Source organism: Coturnix japonica, chromosome 2 (assembly GCF_001577835.2).
Source record: "Coturnix japonica isolate 7356 chromosome 2, Coturnix japonica 2.1, whole genome shotgun sequence".
In the NCBI taxonomy this organism is placed as follows: domain Eukaryota; kingdom Metazoa; phylum Chordata; class Aves; order Galliformes; family Phasianidae; genus Coturnix; species Coturnix japonica.
In genome coordinates this window covers 9084181-9107799 of record NC_029517.1, presented here as the reverse complement: position 1 = coordinate 9107799, position 23619 = coordinate 9084181, and the positions used below count along the sequence as shown (strand labels likewise).

At 43.5% G+C, this 23619-nt stretch overlaps 1 protein-coding gene and 2 long non-coding RNA genes across 8 annotated transcripts in view; 2 read left to right on the top strand and 1 right to left on the bottom strand.

Moving 5' to 3' along the window:
* LOC107308903 overlaps positions 1 to 22250 on the top strand; it is a 41599-nt gene extending 19349 nt beyond the window's left edge. Inside the window, exons 2-3 of the long non-coding RNA XR_001552988.2 lie at positions 19678 to 19859; positions 19941 to 22250. This is a non-coding gene — a long non-coding RNA (uncharacterized LOC107308903). The remainder of the gene's footprint in view (positions 1 to 19677; positions 19860 to 19940) is intronic.
* Positions 1 to 23619, top strand: part of DIP2C (disco interacting protein 2 homolog C) — a 255726-nt gene that overhangs the window by 61147 nt on the left and 170960 nt on the right. The window lies entirely within an intron of this gene.
* Positions 18082 to 19582, bottom strand: LOC107308904. Its single transcript, XR_001552990.2, has 3 exons — positions 19491 to 19582; positions 19001 to 19162; positions 18082 to 18364 (listed from the first exon to the last, which is right to left on the bottom strand). It is a non-coding gene; the product is annotated as an uncharacterized LOC107308904 (long non-coding RNA).

Here is a 23619-nt window from a genome sequence, read left to right as displayed (position 1 = left end):
ACTGATGACCAATAAACATATTCCTACAATATCATTCTGAAGTTAATTTTCAGAGGAGATCAGCGCTCCCATTAAAACGTAAAGTACTCTGTCAGTAATTGTTTTCCTCGCATAGGTTCTTTTTTAGAAGGCCTAAGGGCTATTTATGATAAAACTGTCAAATTTTGTATCTTCTATTTCTCAGATTGCTTTTGGCCAGAATGTAATTTTAAATCCTTCCCGTGTACAGCCTTACAGAGTTGTGCAGCCTCAGGTGAAAAGCTGGGGAGGAACCATGACTCAGAGATGACAAGTAGGATTCATCTGCCTTAACTTGGGCGTCCGGCTTCCAGCTGCCTCAGACCCGACTCGTTATTCTGGCTCTATTTATAGTCACTGGAAAGAAGTAGGGACCTGCCAGGGTGACACATCTCTGCCTCAGAGGGATGTCCTCAATGGGGCAGGGGCATGGCAATGGGACAGGGCCTGGCTCCTCCATAGGCATTCCCGTGGCAGTGGGTGTGGAGCTTTGGTTGGGGTGGCTGAAGGCAGTCAAGGCCGTGGTCTTCAGCTGCCATCTTGTGCAGGTTGGATGGCCAGCAGCAACCAGGGCAGTGCTCTTCAGCTGCCATCATGTGAAGATCCAGCCTGGGCAGACAGCAAGTGAGGAGTTTAGTGGTGTGGTGAAAAGAAGGCTTAAAGCAGGGCTGAGAGAAGGATGGCATGTGATGGAAGTTGCCTACTCATATCTTGTGGCTAGTAACATTTGTGTAAGAGGTTGCAGAAGAATTGGCAGCTGTGCATTGCGAAGACTGCACCTTTGGGTCTGGAACCCAGGGTTCACCCATTGCCCCTGCCCACCTGTCTGCAGAAGAAGCTGGAGGCTGCCTTGATCTTTAAGCCCCATTTCCTGCTGTGACTTGGATTTCAGAAGGTTAGAGAGAGAAATGTGCATGGGTGTAGGTGGCTGGATTGCATTTCCCCTTTAATACTTGATTGTAGCTGTGAAAATCTAACTTTTAAATGTTTTTAATGCTGCCATCACCCAGCATTAATATTTGTAAGATAATAGCAGCTAACAGAAAACATAGGATGTTAACAAATCTTTATCTGTTTTTGTTGTGTAGCAGTACACGTATATGCAGATATACTTTCAGGTGTGAAGTCTTTGTAACAGATTGAGTTGTTCTGTCAAGTTGGAAATTATTTACTGTTATCTTTATATCCATCATCAAAATTTTAACTGCTCTTTGTGATGCCTTTGAATGTTTTTTTGTTGTTGTTTCCTAAATCTGAGTTCTGATATATTTACAATTCATTATGACCTTCCCTGTCTGAACAGTGCTAAAAATTAGGCTTTTTATAAGCACAGTCAGATGCAAATTTCTGACTAGTTCTTAAGTTCATTTCTGGGCATACAACTAGTTTTGTACCTGATCTTAGTTACAACACTGAAATTTTTGTTAAAACATGCATTTTAGCGAGTTTCTGCTGTCTCCAGGGCTTTAATAGGATGTTACGAGTTTTAACACTGACTCTGGTTCTGCAAAGCATGATTGCTGTGAAGGGATTGTTCAAATGGAGCTGTGCAAGCGTGCTGTTCTGTTTCACTTTGTTTCCTTACTTGGAGACTGGTCTTTGCAGTGTATTAGAAATGGCGTGAAGAAGATGTTCTTCGTATTTATAATGTGATATTTCCAAATAACTTATTTTTCACAATTATTACCTGAACAATTACCACTAACTCAGAGATGAGCCAGAGGGAGCTGGTCTTGTCCATCCTGGACAAAAGAGGGCTGTGGGGCGATCTAATTGTAGCTTTTCAGTACCTAAAGGCAGCCTATGAACAGGAGGGGAGTCAACTCTTTGAAAGGACGGGTAACAGCAGGACAAGGGGAAATGGTTTTAAGTTGCGGGAGGGAAGATTTAGGTTGAATGTCAGGGGGAAGTTCATTACTATGAGAGTGGAGAGGTGCTGGAAAAGGCTGCCCAGAGAAGCTGTGGATGCCCTGTCTGTGGAGGTGTTCAAGGCCAGGTTGGATGGGACCCTGGACAGTCTGGTCTAGTATTGAATGTGGAGGTTGGTGGCTCTGCCTGTGGCAAGGGGTTTGGAGATCCATGATCCTTGAGGTCCCTTCCAACCTGGGCCATTCTGTGATTTTCTGATATGAGAGGCTTTGGAGAACTGCCGTAACTGATAAACTGCTCAGTAAGCTGTTCATTGTTTATTTTAATTGAAGGTCTGAATGCTGTTGTGCCTAAATGTGTTCCCATGCAGGATGAAGGGGTTCATCCTTCATGATGTGGACTGCGGCAGAAGTGAGAGCAGGCCGCTGGGCCGGGTGGGCTCTGGCACCTGGAGATCAAGCAGTGTGTTGGCCTGGGGCAGAACGGTTATTTTGAGGCCAGTTGTATGAAGCTGACTTGCCACAGAAATCACATTTTACGTAGATAATATTAATTCATCATGACACTCTGTTGTCTCGTGGGAATAACTGAGTGAACGTAACTTTCTTCCTTTGTGTGGCTCTGTTGATGTGGACGTGGATCAGCCTGGGCTTCTCACCATGCTTCGTGCTCGTGGGATGGCAGCGCTGTGCTGGCACGTGCACTTTGATGTTCTTAGCAATAAGATTGCTCTCAATTGTTTCATCAGTTCATTGGTACATTGAGTGTGTTCTCATAACAGCTGTGCTCTGTTATAAAGTGGACTGATTGCTTATCTAAGTGAAGGACACGGGACATGCCATATTGTTAATTGTTACAGCTGCAGCTTAACATACATGAGACACAGCAGCTCCAGTATGTTCCTTGAATTCCATTTTAACAGCCATTGCTGTTTGAAATAAGCATCTGTTTGATGAGGCTACAAAACGTCGTGGATTTACGTTGTTGTAAAAATGTAGTTCTGAAGAGTGTCAGAGCCATGGTTAAATAATAGGCTAAAATGTACTTCATGTGTGTGATCTCCTGGTACTGGCGATGTCATCTCAAGGTAGAGCTGTGCTAATTAACCATTGCAGAGCCCAGTCGTGAGCTCAGTTTGCATTTCTGCCTTTCTGACTAATTCCACGCTTTAGCAGTAACTACATCTGGGATCATTAGATGGGTGTTGCGCTTGAATCGCAGCGAGTTCTACTCTGCTCCTGTGGGGTGTTTTTGTTTTTTGTGTGGGCTTCTTTTACTCTCTAATTATTCTTCATAAGTGAAATTAAAAGAGGGATGTAATTAAAATGTTCTATTTTTGAGCTTGTGTCATCTTGAGTTCGTGGGCAGCACCGATGTGTCTCTTTTGGGGACAGAAGCGTTGTGTGCAGAACTGGTGGCTGAGGAGGCTGGGGGGAGAGGACTGGGAGAAGTGACTTTTTGTGGTGGGAAGAGGGAATTATTTCTATTTTAAGTAATGTAATAGATCTAAAGGAGCATATTTGGTGGTTTTTTTCTTTTTTTCCCTAATTTTATGAGTTAAAAATCTTTTATACTCTCTGATTTCACTGCTCACCTGGGCTTTCAGAGCAGCATCTACCATTGGTGAAGCTCCCTGTCCCATCTATGCATTTATTTATGATAGAAATAAAGAGGGAGCAATTCCTGCTTTTATTCCTATTTAGCCCAGTAAGATTAAGTGGTGGAGGATGGGATGGGCAGAGAATTTCCATTGGCCGCGCTGCAGATTGCCAGTTCCTGGCTGACCCACATATGTCGTGCCCACGTTGTGACATGTGATTTTTCAGCTCTTTGCTGGAAACCGATAGTACACAAAGCCCCCTTTGAGACGTGGATAGATGAAAGGGGATGAAACAGCTGGTTTGGTTTTATCCCATTCAGGTCGGATTTTTCTAGTCAATGTGCAGCATTAATAATAATAAAAACAGCTGTCCTATACCAGAAAACTTGCCACGAAAGGGACGTGATTGCTGGGGGGGGGTGGTACTGTTGTTTAACCTCCCCTCACTTCAAAGCAGCGATCTTAGTTTTAATATCAGGCATGATTAATGACTTTTGCAGTACTAGTTAAGTATTTGCATTGATTATTTTTGTATTTGAAAGGAGAAGGCAGAGATCATCCTTGATCATAGTATATAATTCACTATACTTGGAATAAACTTGGAATAAATACATTAAAAAAAACCCTAATGCCACATATATCATCTTCAGTAATTAACTTTTGTCTCTTGATGTTTGAGTAGGAAGATGAGAAGCCTTGATTAGTCAAGAATTAGCAAAAATGGGAAGGTGGGAAGTGTACAGTGGAGAGAGAAAGTTTAACCTGGTACGTAGAAAAAGGATCGATGAACTGAGGAATAAAATTGTGACTTTGGGCCAGTGCAGTTGGGGATGGGCTGATGGTTGGAATGGGTGATCTTACTGTCTTCTCCAGCCTCAGTGATTCTGTGATGTACTGTAATCTCGGCCTAAGTTAAGCCCATGCAAGCTTACTGAATGTACTGTTTTCTCCCTCCTGTCCTTCTGCAGTAGGTTATTTAGGATAAATCCTCAAACTGAGGTCTGAGAATTTTACCTTAACAGTCACAGTCTTTACTTCCATTTGAGGCAGGGGCAGACAACACACAAGAATCCAGAGTGTTCTTGAGGTCCAGCTCTTCTTCCATGTGATTTTAAGGACAGTTTGAGCTCTGTGTGGGTTGGGTTGTGTGTACTCACTGCCTGCCCTTATGCCAGGTAATGGGGGGAACTCCTGTCACAGGGAGCTGAGTTGGTTTTGTATCTGATGTTACTCCCGTGGAATTGAAAACAGCACGATGGTTTAAAAATGGTACCATTATTGGCAATTCCAGAGAGCTATTTGATATACGTTTTTAAACCTATTATAAGATGATGGTAGAACTTTCTTAAGTTCAGTTCGTGATTTATTTTGGATCAGTGTAGAGCAGTAGTTGTTAAAGGCCTTGTAAAATCTGTTGCATGATGCAAGAAAAGATTCATTAAGATTATTTCTTGTATTATTTGTCTTTAATGCATATAATGATTAGTATAAAACACAAACTGGACTTTATTATTTGTAGCTTAGGTCTGCAATCTGATTCCCCTGTCTCCACCTGTCTTTTGTCCTACTTTGTCCCTGGTTTGTGGCTTATTCAAGCCTTCCATGCTGGGATCTGCAGTGATGCTGATGGGGCTGGGAGGCTTCTCTTCCCCAGAACCTGGGTGGGAGTAAGTGATGTGTATGGCAGCTGCAGCACCTGTGGGACCCACAGGCTGGTTTTCTTCTCCCCACTGCCTTTAGAATTCTGACCAACCAGAAGAAGCCAGAGAAGGAAGGAGTGTCTGCTGCCTAAACATGAGAATTGTCACTGCCATACAGATAAACTGAAGTTGAGATGGTTGATAACCTGTAAATGAAGTTAATCAAGACATTGGCTGTATGGTTCTTTTCTGGGTAGCAGCTCTTGTTTTGTGTTGGTTTCCTACATCTGCTAAGTAGAGACTGCAAGTTATAGCTTGAAAAATCTCTTTATTTGTGGATTGGTGATATTAGCTTGTATAGCTACATAACCTTTGTAGTGTAAGGAAGGTGCGTATGTATTTATGGACAGAAAGTAAATGTTGACACTCGCAACATCCATTCAGTTTCAAGTAGTGCTGAAAGAAAAAAGTTGATTTGTCTCTTAGTGTGATCTGTGACATTTTTGTAGAAGGACTTGCAGTCATACAGGATCTTTCAGCCCTAAATGCAAACCAACTGCTACATTCTGCAGTACCAATTCCTTACAAATTTAGTGTTTTTGCATTAGTCACTGATGTGACTTGGGTTTATTTGCTTTATGGGTTCACTAGCAAGGCACGCAAACACAACTTGCACATCTGGTTGCTGGTTCTGCCTCACATCTGAAACTTTGTGTACGTGCAGCTGAGTGGAGCTCCGAAGCCTTGGTTTGATGGAGAGGGCAATGCGCTTGGGCAGAGGTCAGGCTGCAGGCTTAGAACGTGTGTGCTATGTGTATTAATGTCTTGGGAGGGTGAAAGCAAAGAGCTGCACAAGCGTTCATGTAGGAAAAAAAAGAAAATAATAATGTTTTGTGTGTTGGTGTCCACATTCGCTGGACACCATTACATTTCACAACAAGATAATTTCTCATACTCTCAGTTTGGGTCTTTGTTGCCCGTGGGGTCTTCTCACCTCCATTAGCAAGTTGCATGGGTAAGGCCAGTGAGGTTGGTTGCTAAGCATCCCTGGTTTTCCAGGGCTAATAACACCTTAGCAGAAGTCACCTGCACTGCTCCGTGGCTGCTCCACCATAGGGAAGCAGAGGGATGAGCGCATTCAGGTGTCTGCCACGTGCTGCTGACATCCTCGTTGTCTGGGGTGATGGTGTTGCCCTGGCAACACAGAGCATCCCTGCTTTTGGGGCTGATTCCCGCATCTCTCTGGGTTTTAAAAGCTTTGTGAGATATCTGAACGCTTTATGTTGGGAGCTGCATGCTCTGCAAGCTGGTCATCTCAGAAGCCTCCCAGCAGAACAACAAAGAGCTCTCCATCTCGGAAGATGGATGGCAGGCTGCCTCACCACATGTGCATCACATTTGCCTGCCAGATACTGACTCCTTTGTACTTTCTTCTCAAAGCCATTTCATGTATTGCAGCCTTCCTTCAGTGCTCCCAAACGCAGTGATCCCAATTAAAGCCAGTTCCCGTTTTCTTTCTTCCTAGCTAAACGTTTTGTAATTTATTAGTAGTCAGTCAGTCTGAGGGTGTCACACAGCTACAGCTGTGAGCAAAGTCACCTGTTTATTCTCTTGGAAAAGTCAGAAATAACAGAAACTGGAACCAGTTGGGGAAATGGTTTAACATTTCAAGTCCATAAGGAAATCACAATCCTTTGTAAGTGTAATAAGCACATACATTTTCTCTGAAACTATTTATTTGAAAACATCCCCGTAGACAGTCCAGATTTGATTTCTTACGGAGGCTTTTTCTGCTAGTGCAGTGTAAGAAGTTTAATTACCTAAGATCTTTCATATAATAAACTACTTGAGGTTCTCAGAAATGTATACTGCAGATCAATGCCTATAGAGCTGTGCATTTGGTTTCTTATTTTCAAAGCCATTGGCCTATTGTCAAGGTCCAACTTTTTGGCCTGTGTGCTTTCTTGGTTGCTGCTGCTACTTACAGGGAGAGTTTTGTAGCCTAAAAGAATGCTTAACATGTGACATAGTCCTGACTCCTGGTTCTTTGGAAACTGCATTGAGGAGCTCCTTATTTGAGACCTTTGAGTCATTTTTAGCTGAAATGTGCATAATCTGTGAATAACTGTCACAGCCTGTAGATGCCAAAGTGCCAACCCTGTAAATTTAATGTCAGGCCATGTTTTTCATGGCTCACACATTGGAAATGGGAATAGTTGTTCTGCAACCGGAGTCGAACCAACAAGTGCAGTGATGTATGAGCCAGAAACAATCTAGTTCATGCTTTCATTTTGCACTGTGTTTTGCATTGCAAAGAGCTGAAATGAGTAAAAAATAACTTCAACCCCTCAAGCAACCGGAGCTAATATGGATGGCACATGCATGTTTGGAAGGGGCAGTTTCCTCCATCACATTTATGAATACTGGCACACTGTTAAGATGGCAAGGCTGGTTTTCCTGTCACTGCTAAATTCCCACCTCTCCAAAACCCTAAAAGATAAAGTAGGACTTTGCTAACCATGAATTTTAAAACACTTCTACTTTTTTTTTTCACTCCCCAAAAAATGTACTTAAATGATTCGTGCTCCTGTTTCCTTAGATAGAATTGCTTGTCAGAGTGTGCTCAGAAGTCAGCCCTCACTACTCACCAAGATATAAAACGTTGATGTTTGCACTTGCAAATCTGTGTTTGGATTTGCAATTCTGGATTTCATCTCAGATTAGCAACGTGCTAATTTCTCATTCTGAGGAGTTAGGCTTTGGCTACTGCTTGTTGTACAGTTGTATTGTTGAGGTCCTGAGGTGGGATGCAGCAGGCACCAAATTTATAGCAGCAATAGAAGAGGTTGGTTTTGTTGACGTTTAAATTGCAAGCAGTCTTAGGTCAAAACAATTCATTTATGATCACAGAAATTGATTTCTTTTGACTTTTAGTGCTCTCAGAAAATAGGGTGTGGGTTGACATGGGGAGATTGAGTTTGTGGCTCCTTTGTCCTACCTGGGAGCAGCACTGGATGTGTGTTTGCACTGATGATGGCCATGGAGTGTGTTCAGAGAAGGTCAGCAGAGCTGCTGAGGGGTCTGGAACACATCTGGAACATAATTCCAAATTTTCAGCTGGTTTTCTGAACATTCCTCATGTTTTTTGCCTTCACTTATTCCACTTCCCATTTCCTCTTCATTTTGCGTGTGAAACACTGAGTTATAAGTAATATTTTTCTTGTTTTCTTTTTAACATGACAGAGACACCAAAGTCCCAGTGAACTCGTTGGGTTTTGCACAGAACTCTTTATTCTTACTGACATTAGCAGGAAAAGCACCAGCACGTCTTAGCAGATTAGATCTCTATCTTATTTTATGACAGCTCTCCATCATGTTTTATTCATCAGAAATAAATGAATCATTTTAAGGCTACTACTGTTACAGTTGTTTTCCTATTTAATTATACATTTCTGTAGATGGGGTGCTTTGGAACATGGGAAAGAATTCCTTTTTTGTTGTTGTTTTGCAATAGGATAAAAGTAGAAATCTGCTCTTTTTTGTTTTGTTTTTAATAAGTGTGACATATCACAGCAGAGCTATTGACATGTGGGCAGAAATTAAATGCTGTTCAGCCTTGGAACCCTATGTACATTCTTGAATCTGTGAGGGTATAATTGTAAGTCAGCTTCCCAGCTCTGCAGGCTTTGTAGTTCAGTAGCTTTAAACCTGGAACCAAAAACGTGGTGGGGGGAAAACCTTCATATTTTCTGGTTTTATTTCTGAGTTTCTGAAGCCTGATGTGCTTTGAGTCTTACTACCTACTGACGGTACCATGCCAACTGACTGTCGTGTGGTTGTATCCATTATACTCCAAATGTGAAAAACTGAAGCTGGAGTTGTCCCATCTCTGTGCCACAGCACACAGGCCCTAACGTGCTCTCTATATCTGCTGGAAGAGAATGGCACAAGGTCCTGAGCCCAGCAGACTGTGCGTGGCCCTTCCATCCCAGTGCTCTCCATGTTCACCACAGCATCTGCCCTCGTATCCATGCCCCATTCCTACTGTATGAGTGGGTGCACTGTGATTCTGGGAGCTGCTGTGTTACAGTGGTGATGGATGATCTGCCACAAGAAGGGAGAGCAAGAGCTTCCAAATGTCTGCTGACACCAAAGGTTTCATTTGTGAGCTCTGTTCCATGAGCTGAAGGCTGAGAAATGCAGCCTTTCCCCCCAGCCTTAAAAGCATGAGGTTTTGCTTTGATAGCTAACTCTCCACGCAGTTCTCTTATAAGGAAACAACTGAGCTATTATTGACAGGACTCGCTGAGGAGTGCAGACGTGGGAGTTTTGTTCCCGGTTCTGTTCTGTTGAATTCTTTCCTATGACTGCAGCTTCATGTGCCTCAGGCTTTTGCATATATTTGTCAGTGCAGGCACAGCACGGGCATTGCTTTTAATTGCTGTATGGTGAACTGCACAGTAACAAGCTGAAAGATTTGGTTTAATGAAAAAAAATGCTGATGGGTTTTCATCTCTCGTCTAGTTCTGGACACTTCCTGAGTGTTAGGTGCAGTACTTCATTTGGTACAGGCAATGGCTAACTTGGCAGCTTGAGACTGTCAGGTAGTGTAGGAAAGGGACATGGCTCTTCTTCAGTCTTAGCCCTACAGGAACGTCTCCCGGGGGCCGTGGAGCACGCTGCAAGAAACCTGGTTCTGTGTTACAGGAATGCATCCACTGTGGTGGTTCTTACAGCCAGCAGCAGAATAGCTTTAAAGTGTTGCTTTGCATGTGGTCTTTCTTCAGGGAAAAATTTCTTCCTCGTCTGTGATAAAAATACCAAGCTGAAGGTGCACACAAAGTCGGTTCTTACTCACACAGCAGCTCTCACGTTCAGGCTCTGCAGCAGAGCGCTTGCTGCTCCCCCTGCTTTATGTAACGCTGTGCCGCTGCTGGCCGCGATGCTGTCAGCAATCTTGATCTTCCCCCAAACATTTTTCTTTGTTTGAGCAATGGAGGGTGCCCAACCTGTGCCAGCTGTCCATGGATCCCAAGGGATTATCCAGCAGCTGTGAGTAGCTGGAGCGATCTGGGCTTGGGCCAGTCCTTGGCTTGCTGACTCCTGGCTCTCCGCACACCCTACTCATAGCTCAGCAGGGATGAGGTGGACAGGCGAGATAGCTCTGAAATCCTACAGAACCCAGGGTTGTGCCCTCCCTTCCTGCAGCCTTGGGCAGTGCTGGAAGAAGCACCGCTACTGAGCGCTTCCATTTCCCACGGTGCAGGTAGCACCTGGGAAGCCCTTCAGTTGGAACCCGCTGCAGCTTTTTATGTTGTCTTTTGTCCTGCCAAATTATACATAAAATACAGAAGTACTGATGTGGTTAGTGGAGAACAGAGCACGTATGTGCATATGTCAGACGTGTTTTCTTACTATTTTGGGAGTGTGTTTTCTCTGCCTGAAATAACAAATTTTGCATAACTTTGTCTCCCTTGCTACCACTCCAGTTTCTTTCCTTTTCTGTTTGTAGGTTTTTAGGTTTTAAAGCCAGAAAGCAACCCTAGATCACCTCATTTTCTCTCTTGTGTCGCACAACTTACAGAGGTTATTTACCTTGCTTAATGTTATTAAGTTCCTGCAGTAATTCAGTGTCAGGCATCAGATGTTTTCTTCATGTATAACCTTAGTCTACTTCTGGAGATGATGGGAGTCCTGCCCAGGAAGAAGCTCTGTCCTGCCTTTTCTTATCAGTGCAGCACTGACAGAAATTGATGGGCTCTACTACCATTTCTACAGCTGTGCTCAGGTACTCTTCACTGCTCTTAGCAATACCAAGATGTGATGAAGTGCACTTTCTGTTCCAGGCCTTGTATAAATACTACAGTGCATTTACTCAGGAGCCTTCACTCGTAATCAGGCTCTGTGTGGAAGACCTCGGTGCCCCCACTGCTGATGTACCCAGGCAATTGAGCAGAGCATGCTGGCATCAAGGTCCTCCTGCACCTTCCTCCCCTTCATCAGCTCTACATCTGGCAATAAGTTTATGAGGTCGTTTCTCTGAATAGGACTGGCAGGACTAGAGACACAAGTCTGACTCCAGATGAACGCAGTCTGTTGTTAGTGGTACATATGAGCATCTCATGATGTATATCACATGAACGTATAGATGGTAGCTCTGATAGAAAGGTGGACAGAGCGACTTTGTTACTAAGTTGAGCTCAAGTGTCCATAATGCAGCTCAGAACACATGCAGGTCAAGCTTTTCTTCTCGAGAACCTGGAATTTGTAAATAGTGCCATTTCAATGGGGTTAGCACAGGTCAGTGCAGGTTTTGAGTCTGACTGAATTGCACACCGAGCTGTCAAGGAGAATTTACTAGGAAGTTTTGGAACGTTTTTCTTAACACCTAACCCACGTAGTGAGTGATGAGGCTATATCTGTTCTCACTTGGAGCAAAACAGTTTATATATTAAAACTTCAGAAAACATTACCCAGGTGTAAAGCTTCTAGTAAAACACCACAAGAGAAGTAAATCAGTTGGATTTTTTGTTAACCTACATCATTTGGTGGCCTAAACCTAAGATTTTGGTGGTTCATTTGTCATTTCTGGGTTCTCAAATTGGCAGGACTCTCAGAACTAATTTTTCATTGCTGTTTCTTTGTGTGTCTCAAATGAGCTCATTCAGGACTGAAAACATCTCTAGAGTGGTCTGAAGGCAATTCCACAGTCAGTTAAATAGTAATGAAGTATCTTAGTACTTCAGTAAGATTGAATTTGTTTAGTTGATGGTCCATTTTCAGAGGGAAGTACATTATGCGAAGGCAGTGAGAGGATGTCCCTGCTATATTGGTTGCTTTATGTCAAAGAATTGCCTGCATATTAGCTTCCAAAAATTCTCTGTGAATCAGTCTTGGTTTAGTTCCCAATAATAGAACATTTAAATTTCAGGATTTCTGAATTTTGGACTTTTTAATCCAAACCTTGCTTCCTAGCACCTGCTCTGCAGAGGCTGATTTCAATGCAGCTTCCCCTTATCGCTCCAGAGCCTTTGGGGAAGAAATGTCACACTGCTTCCTTGCCAAGTACGGCAGCTCCAGCGAGGAGGCAGCCCTCCCTTGGGATGGTTATGAAATATATTTATTACTCTTGAAAATGAACTTTTCAGTATCTCAGAGAGTTGCTGACAGGAGTCAGTGTGTTTCCTAGATACCCTGCTGTCACCTGGGAGCTCGGGAGGCCTCAGGGGCCGGCCCAGCCCACAGTGTTTTGTGGTGCTCATCACAGTGAGGGTTGGGGTTTGGGATCCACAGGTTTGGGTACACTCTGTGCTGGAGTTATTTGCTATTTGACTCCTTTAGTCAGAGGGCTTGGTCAGAAGGAACCTTAAAACCTATCCAGTTGTACTCCCTGCTGTGTGCAGGATTCCCACCCCCCAGTTGGGAATTTCTGTGTTTCCTAGAATAACTCTTAGTCTGACCGAGGCCTGTGGTGGTTACTGCATTACAAATAACCTTAAAATACTGGGTAGGTCTGATATAACAGGGCATCATAGAGAACCAAATGCTTCTGCTGGGGGAGTTTCAAAGGATCTGCAGTTCCTCCGGACTCTTAGAAGTGATTATACTGTGTCATGCTTATGAATGGGGTGCGAAGGCTTCTGCAGAGGGGGAAGGGTTTTGCTTCCTTAATGAGTATGTTTTCAAAGAAAAATTACACTTCCTTGTCACATGAAAGAAAGCAATGTGTACACAAATGCTAGCCATTATTTGGCAAATGGCTCAAGCTCAAAAATTCTGACTGGAAACCATTAGGAAGAAAAACGTTCTTCACCATCAATTAATGCATTGTTGTTTTTTTTTCCCCCCTTTCATGTTGCTAAGCAGGCCGAGAGATAAGGGCCAGCTGTAATCCATCTTGTCAGATGAGTTAAGTCACTTCGTGTTATACCGGTCATCTGGAAGATGAAAACTCCATTTCATTCCGAGTTTGATTTTTAGTGCATATTTTTTCAAGTCATCTTTACTTCCAGTGAATGTTTTTGTTATCCGCGTGTCTTGTTTGAATATTCTGATCCAAAAACAGGTAACATAGTGCTCCCTTTTACACTGCACAGTCCCAGGGAAAAGGTGTTAAAACGCATTTGTTACGATACTTAAAAACAGCAGAGTAGATTCTGGTAATTAAGTGTTCTCTGTCTTCAGAGCTGTGTTCTGCACATCCACAGCTGGGGAGAAGCTGACCCATGGGAGCCATGCATTGCTGGTTCTGTTCCCCGGTGGCTGTGCATCAGGCAGGATGCTTACAGGTGGTGCTGATGGTGCTGTTAGCAGCCCCTGGCACGGCTTGGTGTGATAGTATAGATGTAGCTGTGATCCTGGAGAAATGACTTCATTAATATATATCTTATGTAGGAGGACAGCTCTCATTTATGAAATTGGTTCGGTCTTGTGTGGGAGGTGGAGTAGAGGAGGAAGATGAGCAGAAGGAGTTAACCCCTTGATGATGGGCAAGCTTCTTTATTCAAAGAGGAACTTAAATAAACTATTGCTGAGTAACATCAGAGGCTCCTGCGGTCATTCATAGGTTGAGACCCAGTTCTTGTTCTGACATCTACGAGGCAGGTTTCAGTTGTTCCTTTGGGTCTCTGAAGCCTTAAAAGAAGCCTTCTTTCTGCTTGTATTTTTTTTTTTTTAAACTTAAATTTCAAATCTCAATTTTAAAATAATTCTTCCTTTTCTGATGAAGTTGTCCTCATTTGTCCTTGGTTTGGTCTCACAATCTCACAGACACAGAACAATCTCAGGCTGCTGTTCCACTGCTGCCCAAAGCTGCCTCCATCATTCCCTCTTGCTGCAGTTGTCTCATGCAACTCCAAAACCTGAAAGCATTAGGGGTTGTTTATGTGGTTCCCAAGTAACTGAATAAGACAGAGATAACCCCTACCCTCCCTCTCCGCCCGGCAGCTTGGGAGTAGGTTTGTGTTCCTTTCGCTTTATTTGGGGTTTATAGTACCAGCTTTTAAGACTATGTTAAATATAACAGCAGATCTGTTTGTTCTTACAAACGCGGTCAGTCTTTTGTTAGCTAATAGCCTTGGATCCCATCTGCACAGTGGTTTAGCTATTGCTGTGTTTCGTTTCAGTCTCAACTATTACATAATTTTATTAGGATCTGTGGACTTGCCTGGCAGTCCCAGAAATGTCATATAAGGGGAGTGATTTGTTTACTGTTGGTTTTTGAAGTGGAGAGCTTTTTTCTCATATACACACACACACATATATATGAGTCATTTGTTGAACACTGCAATTCCCTTTTTGAGTACACAAATCATATCTTTTCTTGTGGTCAACCCTTTTCAGTGCCTTTTTCCCTCTGACCTCAGTTTTCTTCAGCAGTCTGAAAGGAAGGGCCATATTGCATTTGTTTCACAGGCAGGATAGACGAGGCACAGGCAAGAAGGAGCTTCCCGAGCAGAAATTCAGACTATACAGATGCTGGCTAATTTCTTAGCAGATGCACTTAATGATGCTATTCATTTTAATTCTGTTTCAGAATAAATAAAGTGTGATTTAGTTTGTGGTTGGCAGGTTTCTTCTTTTGTAAATCAAATCTTTTGAGGCTATTTACATAAAATTTTCTTTCTTGCTTGCTTTTTTTCCCCCCATTTCCTTCTCATCTTTTTTTGGCTGCAATCTGGAGAAAAATCTCCATCTAATAGATAGTGCCTCCCACACCAGCTTCTATAGGCTGAACCAAAGAACAGAGAGATGGGAAACTGCAGAGCTGAAACCATCAGAATCAGATGAATCCTAAAGGCTCCATTTCCTACGTTAGAGCACAGTCTCTGCACTGACATATACCATATACTGTTCTTTTCTGTGTACTGTATGTGGCAGTGGGTCCAAGAAAATAAATGGGAAATACAGCTAAACTGTACATTGGGAAGCAGGCACTGAAAATTGTTTGTTTGTTTGTTTGAACTTGAGAAAGAGAAAACATTTGAAACTCCTACTTTAATTCAAAAAGCATCAGTGATACTGTGGTTGAGTTTCTTTTTGATGTGATGGAGAGAAGACTGTGCCAGGTTGATTTCTGTTCCACTGAAAATGTGGTTATATCAGTGTTATGCATTGCATCTCAGCATTCTGCCATATATGTGCCAAAGTATTTTAACAATGCAACCTAATAAACATACCCTTCAAATATTAAAATACCAAGTCAGCCTTTAATGCTCTGAATCTGAAGAAGAGGAGGCTTAGTGGAGACCTCATTGCACTGCCACTTCCTGAAGGGAGGTTGTGATGAGGAGGGGCTTTCTGCCAGGCAACAAACAGGACCTGAGGAAATGACCGCAAGTTGTACCAGAAGAGGCTTAGATTAGATGTAAGGAAAAACTTTTTCTCTCTCACGGTGATCAGGCACTGGAATGGCTGCCCAGGGAGGTGGTGGAGTTGCCGTCCCTGGCAGTGTTCAAGAGGCGTCTGGATGAGGAGCTATGAGATATGGTTTAGTGGCTTGTGGTAGTAACAGGAAGACAGTTGGACTAGGTGATCTTGTAGGTCCTTTCCAACCTTGTGATTCTATGGTTTCAGAGCCAAGAAACAGAGCCGAAGCAATACATGATGCAGTCAGTGTAGAATATTTTCTATTCCTAGGCAATATGTGGCAGTCCAGAGCTTTCCAAATTCTGCAGCGCTTATAGATGGACGTGCAAATATTTGAACCTGCAGCATGCATTACTCTGATCAGTAAGGAAAAGCTCAGAGCCGTGTTTGCAGAATTCTTTCCTTTTCCTAATGCATCTTCAAAGGGTTGGTTTGACCTTGACATTAATTTTTTTTGTTCTGATAAACTTATTTTGTTTCTGTGTAGTCTGTGCCATTACAAACCAGTTACAGCCATTAACGTAGAGCAAATTCCCGGGGAGGGATTTCTGTCAAGGAAAGGAAATGGCTGTGGTTAATATGTGTACGTGTTGGCACTGCTGGCCGGCTGCTGGCAGCCCGTGCTGTGGAGCTCTGTTGGCATTATCAATGTAAGAACCCCATGGTTCTTCCTTCTTGGCATGCTGCTGTGATTCTGTACTGGTATTTCAGGTGCATTATTTACAACAACAAAAATGCCCACAAAATCCCTGTGTGTGTCCATTGTCTAGAATGCTCTTCTCTCCAAAGTTATGATTGCAGGCCTGAAATCAAATAGACGACTGCCCTGGAGATCAGCCACGTGACTGCTTTCTGCTGTTGGTGAGGGTGCTGAGTGGCAGCTGTTGCATTCAGTTACTTCAAGGAGTAACCTCCAAATAAAGAAAAGTAAAGTTGGGTGAGGTCAGAAACTGAACACGTTGCTCTTGTGAATGATTTATGCTGGCCAGAACTGAGATGTGAAAAAGTAATTTTCCTCATGCAGTAGATGTTGCCCAATGGCAGGACAGTGCATCTGGGGAGGCCCAAGTTCTCCTTGCTGCTTGCAGGGCCCATGACATTCTCTAGAGGAAAGGCTGTGGGAAGTATTTATAGAATGGTTTAGGTTGAAAGGGGTCTTAAGGAGCATTGAGCTCCAGCCCTTCAGCGCCACTGGTGTGCAGGCGGTTCCTCAGGGTCCAAATGGAGGCCCTGTGCTGACCCACAGCTCTGATACTATATGGCAGCAGCAAAGCAGCCCCGTGTCCTGATTTGGGGCAGCTGGCTGTGACAGATGGTGACGTTTTTGGTTGTTGGTTGGTACTGCTGTGGTACCCAGGTGCTGTGGTAATCAGGCTCTGTGGAGCAGGGAGCGCCATGTCCTCTGAAACAGCACAGCGTTTTTCCCTGATTTTTAGTGGGAACTATTGGTGGTAGGTGGATGGTTGGACTGGATGATCTTTTAGGTCTTTTCCAACCTTGGTGATTCTATGATTATGATTTCAGGTATTTTTCTGAGGACACTGAGTTCTTCTGTAGATTCCTGGGTGCTGTTCTTGGGGTGGGGGAGGAGCAGATTTTTATTTGTCCTCCCCAAATGGTCAGTGAAATTCAGATTGTATTTTTTCTGTTATTTGTTACAGAAGATAGAATTCAGTTACAGGCCTGAAGCTTGAGGGGAAAGAGAAAATCCAGTGTTTTGGGAACTGGCGATACTCATTTGAACAACAGCTTCCTTTGCCTTGTTTTCATATATGCTGCTTGGTGATTTATTTTTTTTTTTTACATCAAGAGCATAGTTCGCTTTCCTCCTTTGTGTACAGCTTGCTCTGGTAATTACAAGAGTCTGTCTGTTTGAATCTGTCACATTTTTGGCATCCAGCAGTCATCTGCAGACACTGTTTCTGTACAGAAATTGTGGATGTGAAGCGTGAGGGGCTGCAGCTCCTGTGCTTCTGGATGGAGCTGTGACTCTGCTGTGCTACTTGCTGGGTTGCTTTTTCTCCTTAATGGAAATGGTAGCAAACACTAATAGCAGACACTAGTGATCTGCTATTGCCCACATTGCAATTGGTTCCCATTGCCCACAAACTTCCATCCTTCACAAAATGAGGGGCACTGAGTGGGCCTGGCCATGTCTGTGCGCAGTTGACCCACTGAACTTTGTGCTACCAGTGTGGGCAGCATGCATGGAAACCTCCTTCTCCCCTCTTCATTTCAATGCAATTTCAATTTTAAAATTAATTACAAAAAAAATATTGCCATAGGTTTTCCATTAGCTTTTTGTCACAGGAAAAAAGATGAGCTTTTTGTGCTGGTTAGGAAATAAGTAACCCAGGAGGTAAGGTGGAGGCTGCTGGATTTCTTTCTCTGTCCAAAGAGCTGTTTACTGCCATGGTTTATTGAGATCTGCTGTGTCACATTACATGTGATCTGCTTAGAATCTGCTTAGAAATGGCGCTATACTTGGGAAATGACTGGCTTTTATTTTGCAACATTTTAATTTTATTTACGTATTTCATGCACAGTTCTGCTGGCTCAGAACGCTGATTTGATAGTTCTTGCCAATAGGAGCACGTAGCCAGCAGCAGGAATTGCTAAAGAAGCCCAAGATGATGCATTCTGACGTTCTGTGAGCAGGTGACATTTCAGTTCTTAGTGCATATTGTGATCGCCGCTGTGTTTATTTACTTCTCAGGAAGGTTTGCAAACTGCTCTTCCAGGGAGGTGCTGCTGAGTGCAACTGAGTGATGCTGCCAGTTAAGCAAAGACAACCTGCTGACAACTGCTAATGGGTGGAACCAACTCTGGCAGCATTTATTAAGGTTGGAGTGATCTGAAGCTCATCTTCCTGTAGGAAAAATAACAAAGTTTTTAGGTCCTTAGCGGCTCCCATTTCTATGAGTTCGGAAAGAAAATCAGGCTGAGAGATTGTAAGCGTAGGTCATCCCCGGCTGCACTGCAGTATGTTCTTACATGTAATAAATGTTGATTTGAATGAAAACCAAGTGGTTGTCAAATTATAATGAGCTGCTTGAAGTGTCATTTTGGTTAAAGAGTTTGTTTTTAGCTAGTGTTACATGCTGCTGTCGTCTTTAAAAAGAAAATCAGAGACATTTCAGCGTTTTTAATATTTTTAAGGACATTGTACGTGCTAGAGATAATAAACCTTAATGGAAACACCATCAGAAGCTGTAGTGGAGCTTCCTTTAATTTTGGCTACCCCCAAATTTCCATTGGTAGCAGCTGCCATCGTGAAAAACGTTTCCCCAACTGTTCAGGATAGCTCTGAAATAGTCACTGAGTTTGGATATGGGCAGAGTTGTGGATGGGAAGGACAGACCGACTGCCTGGGCAGGACAACGGGACAGGAAGGAAGGGGAAGGGAGGTGAGACCGCTGCCAGATGCTGCAGGCACTCTCAATTATACATTGACTCCTAGGAACTCAGGGATGGATACGTACTGTTAAACCTGGGAAAAACTCACTATGAAGTGTCCTGGCCTCATCCCTTCAGCTTTCTGCAGGACACATCCTTCCAGAGCTTCCTTTCTGGCACCCAAGTGCGAGCAGTGGGACAAAGCACTCTGCTCTGCCTCCTCCCATCAGCTCAGGTCACCTTCGTGCTGGAATTGTGCATTTCAGTGTTGCTGTTACAGGGAGGAAATAGCAGGCAAAATTTGGTATAGTAAAGGAGGCTGGAATATCCATCAGTTCACACAGGGAAAATCATTCTTTCAAAAAGTTGAGTTTTTTTTAGGGGAATAGTGCAAAGCAGCTGCATGGCTTCTAGTGAAAATATTCTTAGCAAGTCTTTTTAACAGCTGCGTGCATTAAGGCTTCAGTGTAGGAAAGAGTTCCGTATCAGCTGAGCATGAGAAAGTAATTGGGGTGATAAAGTGTATTAAATGGTGACAAAAAGTCACCACACCTTTTGAGAATATCACGCCTGTGGGTGCAAACTGTTGCCTTGCAAACCTGAAATGCTTTGTGTCCCATTGACAAAAATCTCCTGTGAAGGACATCAGCAACATCTGATAACGTACAGCCTGTGCTCCCCTCAATTAGAGCACATCAGAGCTGCAAGGTCACACACGGCCATCTTCCTGGGAGAAATTACTGGTGGCTGTTTAACCTTCACTTCACCTTTGTGTTCCCTTTGCAGCGCTCCTGAGAGCACGTGACTTGTGATGGAATAATTTAGCATTCCGAATCGGTATCAACGCTGCAACTGGCTGAGAGGTGACATGGTTATTTATAAAGCCTGAGGCCATCGCAAGGTTTTAATAGGCATTTGTTTCCATTTGGATACCAAAAGTATGAATCTCAGCTGCGATGTAATCTGAGGTAGGGTAGAAATGATGAGAAAAGTTGCCTCTTTGAATGCCTTCAGTTATTAGAGCTCTATTTCTGCTTTTTTTCACATAGGTACAGGTTATAATTAGTTTCCTGACACTGTGCATTTTTCACACTCGCTATTATCTAAAAGGATAAAAGAGCTTTGAAATAAACTTTTGTCATTGTGAGGAGGAAGAAGCACAAAACCTTGAGGATATTTGTCTGCATTCAGGACAGTGAAACGTGGCTACGTGGGGCATCTGCTTCATCACTGAGCGTTCGGTGTCTGCAGCATCAGGCTTCAATCACTGCACACATCACTGTGACTTATTTTTTTCCATGTGTGCTGTATGCAGAGAGTTAAATTGTACTTAGAGGAGAGGAAATTTTGTATAATTCTGCCTTTCTGGAATGTTGGATCCTTTGACCTTTTCTTCTCCATTTTTTGAGTTGCATATGTGTAGCCATACCATGGAAAATAAATGCTAGTCATGTAACGTTTGTGTGCTTCAATGCACTGTAGCTGAGTTTCTTTCATCTGAACATGGAGGCAAAGTCTGAAGGCAGCGGGAGCAGTTCTGTGAGCCTTCAGAGAGTGCTGCATAGCAAACCCTGAGCCACAGAAGTGATGCTGGAAGGCAGGAGATGTGCCCACATGCCTTTCCAGTCACCAACAGGAAAGTGCTGATAACTGTTAAAGGGGAAGAAGGATTGAGAAGCATTTGTTGATTTGAAGAGTGGCAGGATGAGAAACAAAAGCAGTACTTCAGTAGCGCAGCAGCCTGGCGCGCTGCCTTCGGGGTGGGTTTTTTATCTGCTCCGTGATTTCTTTTTCAGATGTTGCTGAGCACCTGTAGCCCTCCTTACAGTGAAAGGCTGTCTGTATGCGGGCAAAATAACTTTAAAAATCTATTCCTTGGTATTTTAACGTGGATGGGCAACACAGTTTTGTAGTTGAAGATTTTGAATCGGTTTCAGCTGCTCTTCTGAAGATGCCAGAATGCCAAAGCACCGCTGGAACTGCAGCTAAAATCCTGCCCACCCTGCCCTCCTCCTTGAGCCAGTTCTGAGATTGTGGATTTCACTGTGCCTGAAAACAGCAGCTGACTGAAGATCCAGATGACTTTTTCTGTGATTTTGTGAGTGACAACTTCTCCATATGGTGGAAACGTTCCTTAAAAGAGGACAGGGAGTTGGTGGAGTAAAATGAAGTGCTCCAACATCCTCATCCAAAATAGTATCTTGGCAGAGCATGACAGAAATAGGATGTTGTTCAAATTCTTCTTTCTTTCCAAGAAGCTATTAATGTTGAGCATTGCAGGAGAGCCTCACCTTGTATTTTACATCCTGCTGGGCTTCCTTCTCTGCTGCTCATTCCTACTCTCCAACTCTTTCCTAAAGAAGGAGCACAGGAGGGCCTGAGGCTGGGCACTGCACCTCGCAGTGTCACACATCTTCTCTTTATCCTCAGCAAATCTGATGCAGACGTAGCCTGCACTGAAGCAATCTATCCAGAGGACTCCCACCAGAAAATGATAAAGCATATCCTATTAGGCTCTACATTTTTGTCTTACACTATAATATTTTTCAGTCACTTCACCCGCTGTGTGGCTTTTAGTGTGTTTACACTGTGAAACAACAAACTGTCTGTGGAAATCCCAACAGCCTTTTAGGCTTTGGGAAGTGCAGATATATCCCGTGGTTAACTTAAATCGTGGCTCTGTTGACAAACCCTGAGCTTTGCCATCCTCTTCATAGGGAGTGGGCTGTGCTGTAGGAGAAATGGCTGCAGCCATTTCCAGTCCAAGAGAAGATTCTTGGTAGGGCGCTACCAGCTTTACCTTCCCTTGCCTAGAGCTCAGCATCTGTTTGCTGATCACGTGCCCTGGGCCCTGATTTGCTTCTGGACCCGCTTTCCTTCTTCCACATTCCCCTTCAACTTGAATGGAGAGGACTGGAAACGGACACAATATTTTGTGTGGCCAAATTGGATGAGTCAGTGGGGATGTTCCCATGATCTGTTGGCCTCCTGATGTAGCCCAAGGCACAGTTTGCTTATTCATGCTGGAGACACGCTGGTTGCTTTGCTTTAGCCAGAGTCTGTTCCAAACATGCGCTATTGGGTTGCTTCTCTGTCTTTTCCTCTTGAAAAATAGGCTTGTACGACTGCGGTAGTATTTGACATGCCAAGAGCTCTACTGTAATCTAAGCTTGTGATCATAAATGCTCAGTGTTTGTAGAAGAACAAACGTTTCTTGTTAAATATTTCTCTAAGTCTATATAAATATAACCAATGGTTAGAAAAGTAATCTGTTAGAGAAGACGTTATTTTAAGTCGTATATGAAATCATTAATATGGTCAAATACTCCTGATATTAAATCTTCGTTATTTTAACTCCTGATCTGGCTCAAACTCCTTTATTTTCCCATTTCTGCGGTATTTCATTTGTCACAGAGTGTGTCGGTACTACAGAAAACGATGCGACTGCAGCTTATAAAGAGCTGCTTTTCCTACTATGCAGCTTTTGGCAGGCTGCATAGTATTCTGTGAGAATAAAACTTCTTTTTTGACGTTTTAGTTCCGATGATGGGAAAGGTAGAAAACCTTTGGGGATTCAGCGTATCTTAGTTTTATGGCCAGTAGGGTGTGGAAATTCCCAGACAAGGGAAGAGGAAAAAACGGGTTTTTTTAAAGGCAGTTGGTAAAACCTGACTGAAAGAAGACCTCATGAGAGCTTGAATTTCTCCATCAGCATGAGGTGGTACTTAGAGGACTTGTGGTGAAATCCTACAGAAGAGCTAAAGGATGTCATGTAGTCAGTCTTGCCTGGTGTAAGAGAGGTGCTGCTTTATGTGTTTTACGGTCCCACTCTGAAGCCATTTTGCTGCTCGTCTCTGTGTTGTGGTTGCTGGGTTGGCTTTTCCTGGACTGCAGTTCTGGTGGGGCTGCTGGGACTGAGCCCTGCTGCGAAGTGTTTCATACAGAGATGGGCATCCGAGTTCAAAGCTTATTCCCCCACTCTCCTGCAGCTTGTTAAATTAATGCACAGGTGTTGTGGGAGATGTACAAAACTAGGACAGGAAAATAATTATTTCTTTGTGATGGCGTTCCCCCATCGGTGTGTGCTCGGCGTGTTGTCACGGGTGCTGTGGCCTCAGATGGAGCGAATATGTGGGTTTAACTGCAACAGAAAAGCAGTGAAGTGCTGTGATGTGAAGCTCTTAGCAGAAGCTGAGTTACTCCTCTTGTCTTTTCATGCAGTTATGAAAGCCAGGCCCAGATTCAGCTGCGAGGTGACTGGGCTGTGCTCTGGAAATCACTGGAGTTCATTCAGATGCTATCTTTTACAAGAAAAATAATCAAAGTAAAAACTAACATCCAACCTTCTGTTAGAATAGCTGTATTTCCCCACAACATGTTTATTTCCTGATTTTACTTTAGCTCAGGGTTACTGGTAAAAACAGCCCATGTAGTGAGAACTTCATCCTTGTGAAGCTTCAGAAGCACCAAGGGAACATGGAAGCCATCCCAGCCTGAGCAGTCCTGCCTGGCCTTAGTAGCCAGCTCTGTGTGTCCCAAGTACATCAGCAAGGGACTAGACAGCAATACTGGGCCCTTCCTTACAAACCAGATCAAGGTGAGGAAGCAGAGCAGGGGTGTGCAGATCTGGGAGAGCTCCTGAAGGCAGCCAGTGGCAGCAGGAGGTTTCATTTTGTTTCTCCCTGTGTCATGGGATGAACCCATAGAAATGAAGCTATTTACATTCTT